Source organism: Corticium candelabrum, chromosome 11, assembly GCF_963422355.1.
Source record: "Corticium candelabrum chromosome 11, ooCorCand1.1, whole genome shotgun sequence".
In the NCBI taxonomy this organism is placed as follows: Eukaryota; Metazoa; Porifera; class Homoscleromorpha; order Homosclerophorida; family Plakinidae; genus Corticium; species Corticium candelabrum.
This window is the reverse complement of record NC_085095.1, coordinates 2,685,725-2,693,927: the sequence shown is the minus strand read 5'-3', so window position 1 is coordinate 2,693,927 and position 8,203 is coordinate 2,685,725. Positions and strand designations below refer to the sequence as shown.

The 8,203-nt window shown below is 42.1% G+C and overlaps 1 pseudogene; it reads right to left on the bottom strand.

Annotated features, from left to right (window-relative positions):
• Positions 1 to 2,767: 2,767 nt before the first annotated feature.
• Positions 2,768 to 3,554, bottom strand: LOC134186557 (uncharacterized; annotated as a pseudogene).
• Between the last annotated feature and the right edge of the window lie 4,649 nt (positions 3,555 to 8,203).

Below are 8,203 nucleotides of genomic sequence, written 5' to 3'. Positions count from 1 at the left end.
GTCATAGAAAAGCAATTTTCAATACTGTCTAAATAACAAATGCAAAAATGTATTATGATTATAAAATTTCACCAGTTTGAATTATAAAATTTTTTTTGAAATTATGGCGCCTTTGAGAAACATATCATGACAGAGAGCAAAATATACTGACTGTGTGTACACATAATGCCAAGATAAATGAACGTACAGTATAGAATATTAATGATAGAGACGCATTGGATTTTCTCAAAACTTACCAATTTTCTAAGATGTCGGTCAAATGAGATATCTAGACTTCTGTAAACAGAGATGGTTACTATAACTGAACTAGAGAGAAGTTTGAATAGTTAGTTATATGGTACTCAATGTAGAATGTCATAACTCAGTTTGTTATTTAGAGCATTGAGCGGTGGAGAAGAGTATCACAAGAATATTATTTCGGTAGAACTCTTGAATGCTAAGTGCTAATGTAGTTAATTTTGATAATATTAGTTTTGACTTGCATTTATATTAATAATTAATTAATTGAGGTTAGGTTCTATATATGTTAGTAATCAGACAGGAATAGATTTCTGCAGTAGTCCGTAGACAAACACATGGACGAAAACATGAAATGTGAACTTCAATAACCAATAATTGATACTATGAGGTTCCATGCCATCGTTACCTCTAAGTTTGTGTTTGGTGAATATTGTACAGTAGACAGCAGAGTCAATAAGTAATAGTGACGCTCTATTTGATAGTAGCAATAATATTACTTCATCAGTTTAAACATTGTACAACGTAAAAAGCTAGAAATCAGATATATCTATTTACACATTGAAAAATTTGAAATTGATATTTTTATAAAATGTATCAACTTTGTATATAAAACAGTTATAATAGTAGAATTTTCTGAATATTTGCAACAAAATGTCTAGCTCTTCTATTATTGACAGTGACAAACTATGGGGTTGAGAAATTCATAGGAAAAACGTTTAACGTGTCCATTTTTGTTCACATACTCAACATCAACATTTGTTTTCTGAAATTCGATTTCGCCACGATTATTGTGTCCGTGGAATCGTTTTGGAACACAGCAAGGACTCAGCTCTTCACAGTTCATGTTGTTGTCTTCGCAACTCTTCACAAGATTTTGCATTTGTAGCGCATATTCGTCGTTGATCACGTGTCCTGCCGTCTGTGTGTTGTGTTGAAGGCACCGACCCGAGCAGTAAGAGATGGTGAATCTTGTATTGTGAAAAATGCTGACGATTTCTTCATCAGGTACAAGTCTAGTCCAGTTGATATCTTTTTGTCCAAATGTTTTATGTCTCAGTTTGCATGCTTCAGGAACTGGCGTGGAATTTTCAACGTGCGCACTATCCTTAGTTCTCTGTAGTGAACGTCCATTCACGAAAGTTGAGAGTCCAAGAAGAACAATATAGACACAAATGAAACACTGTACTGTAGCCATGTGAAGACAAATTTCTTGTTGATTCAACCTCGTCTAGAAGACTTTTGCTATTCAATTTGTCCAATCTGATTTCAGTCCATTCTTATATAGCTAACTGTCAGCTAGTGGACATCCTGCACCAGGGTATAGTTTTATTACGTCCATCGATCTGCAGTTCGTCTCTACGGTTTCTCCGCTTGTCAACAGGGTAGGCGTGCATATGTCAAAACATGATATCACTTGCAACGGGATGGGTGACGGACAGTCTGACAAAATGGTATGCATTCAAGTCTTCCCCATCCAAGAGTGCAGCGGTTGTGGTACACGCTACGGTACCTTTCACCATGCCTGACGCTTCAACTATTGGTGTGGACGCCAGAGTACTCGGATGTGTGGAAGGTGTGACATCCTCACGGATTACAAGCTAGAACTATGTGGCTGTGCTTCCTGTGTCTGTTCGACAGTGTTTCATTATTGCTGCCGGGTTAGACTATAGATTGCATGCGAGGTAATACGACGCTTTTCAAAAACAGCAAAGATGACAAAGTCTTAATTAATTAGAAAGACGAAATTGCCGGTCAATAAAAACCATCAAATCCCAGTACATATTTTTACTCGCTAAAGTCACTAACTCTATAGTTTTTGTCATTTAAAATTTTGCTTTCATATTTATTTATTTATTTATTTATGTAGTTGTTATCTGTTATTAGTGATTGGAATAGGTGGTGCAACGGAAAGCCAGGGTCACTTGTGGTTTCCGTTGTGCCACTTCTTTCAATCAATCAGTTGGTTATGACATAAAACATCTGAGAATTTCTTCTTATTGGTTGAGCGTTTTACGTAGCGGAGAGTCCCCCAAGAAGGGTGTGGTAATCTAAGTCTGTTGATGTTCCTCTGTCTACATGCTGCCCGCATCCTGACAAACGTCTCTTCCGTTGTAAGGTTAGCGCTCTTGTCTATAATTAGAAATCCCGAGCTAACATATAGCGTCGGGCAAATTGGTACATGCTGATCGTCGTCTCGTCTTCAACAGTGGCGTACACGGCTCTCTAATTTAGGTGGTTCCCGACAGGACACGCTTTGACCACGCCCATCCAACACCGTTGAACCTGCCAATAGAATTCTTTTTTTCCAAAAAAACAAAAACATGAAGCCATATAGCATAATACTTTACAATAGCTAAAGAGTCCCGAAAAGAACTGCTGATAACTAGTCTACACTGCCTGTGATTATCATATAACTATAATCATATAAGTCTATGCAACTGTATACTGTTTATAAATACTCGTGTTAGTCATAGTCATCATACGCGTTTCATCACTGGCTTCAGACACGGTAGAGCCATTGGATATGTCACCGACCTACCGTAACCGTGATTGGACTAATAAAACTGCAAGAGAAACTCAATAAGAAGTGTCGAATTACTTCGTCAATGTTCACTTCTCTCGTGTAGTGAACGTGCATCAAGGCCAGACCATCCAGACGGGGTCGCATCATTGTGGTGCGAAGGTACGTCTTGAGGCGTCTCAGAGAGCTAAAGCTTCTCTCACAAGAGCATGGCGTGACAGGTAAGAATGGCAATGACACTAAGCAACCGCTCAATGCATGGTGATAGGCTAGACTTTACAAGTGCTAAAGACGCTACCAGTAACGAAGGAAATTTTAAGCCTTTCTCTGAACTAGTCACGGCATTATTGCACCAACGATTCAACTCCGCTGAAAAGGTTGCTAGAGAATGACCATCCAGAAAATCATCCTGGCATTGCTCCGCAAACGCCAAAGCTGCCAACTTGCTTTTTTCTGGGTGGGCTGCTATATTTTCAGGAATAAGACTTAGTCCTTTCGCGACAATCTGTTGATGTTTTTCAAACTCAGCTTCCAAATGGCCACATAACTCATCTAGCATGGGGATAGTCACTGCCTTCTTGAAGTAGTCTGATGGAAAGACAGCAACAGCATTGTCTCGATGTGTCTGTCTGGCACACACTCTAGGCATGCATAGCTCAGTGTCGACTTTGAATAAACAACAAACATCAATAGCACGATTAGCTAAGTTGATAGCAACTACAAAATTTCCTACCGTTGATGCCATTGCCACTGCCTTATTCCACCAGGTAGCATGTGTACCATCAACAGCCATGCGAGCCTTCTTGAGCTGGCATTCACATCACTAACGGTTTCGTAGGCACAAATGATGTTCAACGATGATTATTGAAGAGCTATTGTAAGGCTGTGAACGTAGCTCATAACTTCTGAAACGATCATGAACGTGGTTATAAACCCGAAATCTACAGCAGATTTCAGTAGAGAGCTAGTTTTTGATGCAGTGTCTGCGTTCCACTGCGATCTAGGAACTTGGCTGATCTGCCCCCGTGTGTCAACGACAGCACTGTACAAAGCCTGAAATGTCACCAGTGCTGTGTGGCGAGCTACCCAGCGTGTTCGGCACAAATCCAACAGCTTCTTGACTTTTACTTCATTGCTTTCATGAGACTTGATGACTTCAATTAACTTATCCTGACGTTTGGGTGATGACGAAAAGAACAAGCTAATTTCTTTAGGCAAGGCCCACATTGAAGTAACAAAGATGGACTTTGACGCTGCTACAACTCACAAATTGAGTGCATGTGCTGAGCAGTGTAAATACGGTGCTTTGGGATAGGTGTGACAAATAATTGCAGCACATCCATTGACTGCTCCAGCCATATTGGCAGCACCATCATAGCCTTGGCCACGCATTTTCGTAACATCGAATCCCCATTCACTTAACTGCTGTGTGATTGGATTTGATAATGCTCTTCCCGTTGTTCCTTCTTTACACTTTAAAAATGACATAAATGCCTCACAGACTTCCAACGACACGCTGTCTGGGTATCTAAGCACAATGACCATTTGCTCCTTGTTTCTGGAACGCGTGGCCTCATCTGCCAGTATCGAAAAGAATGGAGAAGCCTTCACCTCAGTCAGGATTTGCTCAGAAATGTTCAGTCCACAAAGCTTGCTAAGCTCATTTTGAATGCGAGGTGAGGTGTAATTTACTTCTTTGTTTCCTACTTCTTGACTTATATGGAAAGGCCTACCGATTAAACTGTCACCAGCTTCTGATCGAAACTCTAGCAAAGCCAGGAAATTCCCAGGGTTTCCAACTAGTTTCTCGTTTCGACCCAGCTTGAACGTCTCATTCCGATGCGCGCGCAAAGTGATGTTCTGCTTTCCACAAAAGACAATACTGGACACGAGAGCGCGCAAACTTTTCAATATTCTCTTTGCATTGCTTGCCACTGACGTCTACAAACTGCTGTACAATATCTGTGCCGCTTTCACCATTCATTACTCCCTTGAATGCAAGGAACTTTGTCACACTGTTAATGCTGATGATGATTATGACGATCACACGCTGTTTTGAATTGGGTAAGATTCTCCAGTGGACTTGTATACAACTGACCGAGAGTAGGATTGTCGGCTGGAAAGAGCAGGCAGGGAGGCAGAAACCAGCGTTGCACTTTTTAGAGTAGACCAACCAAGGGTACTCTTCAAGCCAGCTCAACTTAAAGCGACGACGCTTTCCATCCACTTGCACTCTTTCGGGAAATAGAAAATGATGGTTCGGACGGAAATAGCCTTGTATTCGATCAAACTTTTCACGTGCGGTGAGACTGCCTGGGACCGGATTCCAGACTGGCCTGCTATTCAGTACTCCACCACAAGTGGAACTAAAGCCAAACCAGTAGAATCCTACATCACTTACAGACTTGATGGTAGATGATCTGGAATTGCCGTCGACTGAAAGCTCGACAGAGGCAACAGCATTGCTCTCGAGTTCACATGAAAGTACAAGCCGCAGCGGTAGCTTCAGCATTATCGTCCTAAGGGAGTGTTGAATCTGATGCTGGCCAAGCACCAACATCTGGAGATTGTCGTCTTCTTTTTCGTCCAAAAAATACATCCAGTTTGCTTTGTTCGCGTGCACAGCGTTTCATGATCATGCAGATCCAGGAGAGACGGAAATAGCTAATTGCATAATCGAGACTGCGCAATCAGGACTTACGGCCTCGGACCTCAGGCAAACAGACACGCCCATCTTTTAGGGTGGTTCCCGGGCACGCTGGGAACCGGCCCGTGTACGCCAATGTTCAGAGTGTCCTTGTCGTATATTCATGCAGCTCTCTTATCTAGACGGTGTTCTCATGGGCTCCATGCACGAAAACCGAACACGGTTACACCACAATGTCACGAATCTGTACTCATTAAAATTTATGACGTTATAGAGTTTTTTGGCAATAAAAATTTGTAACTTAATTAAACCTTTGCTTCAAGGTTATTTATATATTTGTTGTCAGTGCATTTGTGCTCGGAAGAGGTTGTTGCACGTGCATGCAATGGAAGGCCAAAATCACTCGTTATCAGTATTGTGCCTCTTCTTTCAACCATTGAATCAGTTGGTTGATTATGCATGACCCAAAACGTCTTCTAGTTGAGCCTTTTACGTATGGGAGAGTCCCTAGATGAAGGATATGGTCATATAAGGGGGATGATGTTCCTCTTTCTACATGCTGCCTGCATCCTGAGAAACGTCTCTTCCGTTCATTTAGAATTAGAAATCCAAAGGTAACCAAACGTCGGGCGAATTTGTCTATGGATGGCACCCCGATGGTCGTCTCCAGAGTGTCCTTGTCGTATTATAGCGCAGTTCCCGTAAAACGCACTAGGGACTCCACGCACGGAAACCGAATACGGTTACACCACAAGGTCACGAGTGACACGAATGTATACTACCGTTGTGCAACGTCAATGAAATATAGACAGGCTCGTATAGATGTCGTCTGCTTGCGTACGCGAGCATTCGAATATATATGGACCATAATGGCATCATGACGTGATCACATAGTGATGCTTACTCTAGATAATCATTCTCTTATTCATGAATTTTGCATACAAACACAAGTCGATATGGATAACGAAGACACATTCAGTAGATGCTCGCGATTTGAGACAATACTAATTCATTTGCAGTACTAGGTGTACTAGATGTATGGTAATTAGTAAAGTTATTGATATTGATCACTGACTGTAGAGTAGAGTGTGTGAACACAACGTGAGTAGTAGTGTTGTACACTAGAGTAAGGTGTATACCAAGAGAGTAACACATATACGATACATGGTGTCAGGAGTGAGTAATGTCTGAACATGAAGAGAACGAGCTTGAGGTGCCACCTGCGGAAATGGCAGCGCAAGCTACAGCCGTTATGCCCGTACTACGAAGCAACGTTCCGTTGCCGCATCGACTCAAAGTGACAGGCAACGTGTCGGTGCAGTGGAGGCAGTGGAAGCAAGTGTGGGACTCATATGAGTTGGTTTCAGGATTGAAAAGCCAATCAGGTGAGTACAGAGTTGCCACATTCATTACGTGTATCGGCCCAGATGCTCTGGAAGTATACATTGTGCTCCCGTTTGAGACGCCAGCTGATGCGCAGGACATTCAGAAGGTTCTTGATTTAATGGAAGAGCATTTTATAGGAGAAACGAATACGATATACGAACGCTACAATTTCCAGAGGAGGCAGCAAGAGGACAACGGAGCGATTGATCAGTACGTTACTGCATTGAGAACTCTTGCTCGCACATGCTTGTTTGGAAAAAATGCAGATGAACGTTTGAGAGATCAAATTGTGTATGGAGTGAAACCGAATGTGCTACAGAAGCAACTATTACAAAAGAAAGGTTTGACATTAGCTGAATGCGTAGACATGTGTAGAGCCTAGGAAGCCACCACACAGCAGATGAAAGTGATGACAGGAGAAGAGTTGGTACGTTCCGTGAGTAAACGGCGAACAAAGCCTGAGAACTCATTACACAAGGAACGTAAACAAACACAGAGGACTCTCACGGGTCAGTGTCAGAACACGACCAAACCAGAGTGTCAATATTGTGGTTTGACACATGAACGAGGTGCAGACAAGTGTCCTGCATACGGCAAAGAATGCACGTATTGCCACAAGAGGAATCATTTTGCTCGGAAGTGCAGATTAAAGCCGAAGGGAGACACACGACAGCGAATACATGTAGCTACGAACAGAGATGAAAGCGAAGATGATGATGAATGCCTGACTCGTAATTACGCTGACTCCGCCTCAACAGGATGTTCAGGTGATGCAATGCAGAGACAACTATGGGTGGAATTATCAGCGACAGGTCTATGCCAACATGTACATCAATGGAAAAGGTGTCAAATTCCTGCTTGACACGGCGCTACGTGCAACGTGCTTAAAAAAGGAATGAGGTTCCCAGAGAGACCAAGATTATGCCCACAGCACAGATGATAACTTCGCATGATGGAAGCAGGGTTAAACCATATCGCAAATGCAAAGTGAAGTGACAAATCCTAGAATAGAGAGAACTTATGATGTGGAATTTGTTGTGATACAAGATGCGCAAAATTTAATTTTGGGCTCAGCTACTGTGCAACAGATGGGTTTGTTGACTGTTCACCATGAGATGATTCAGAAGATATCCACTGACAAAGAGGTTAAGCCAAGGAGCAAAGAGAACACACACCCAATGCTGCAGAAGTACCATACAGTATTTGAGAAGGCAGTTGGTCTTCTAGGAAATGATCTACATCTAGATGTTGAGCGATCAAGGAAACCAGTCCAGACGCCAGTGAGGCGCATCCCAGTTGCTATTAAAGGAAAGTTGAAAGCAGAACTTAAAAGATCGTCTTGAGAGGCTTGGTGTACTTGGAAGAATTGATGTGCCTACAGATTGGGTATCGAGTTTGGTAATTGTCAA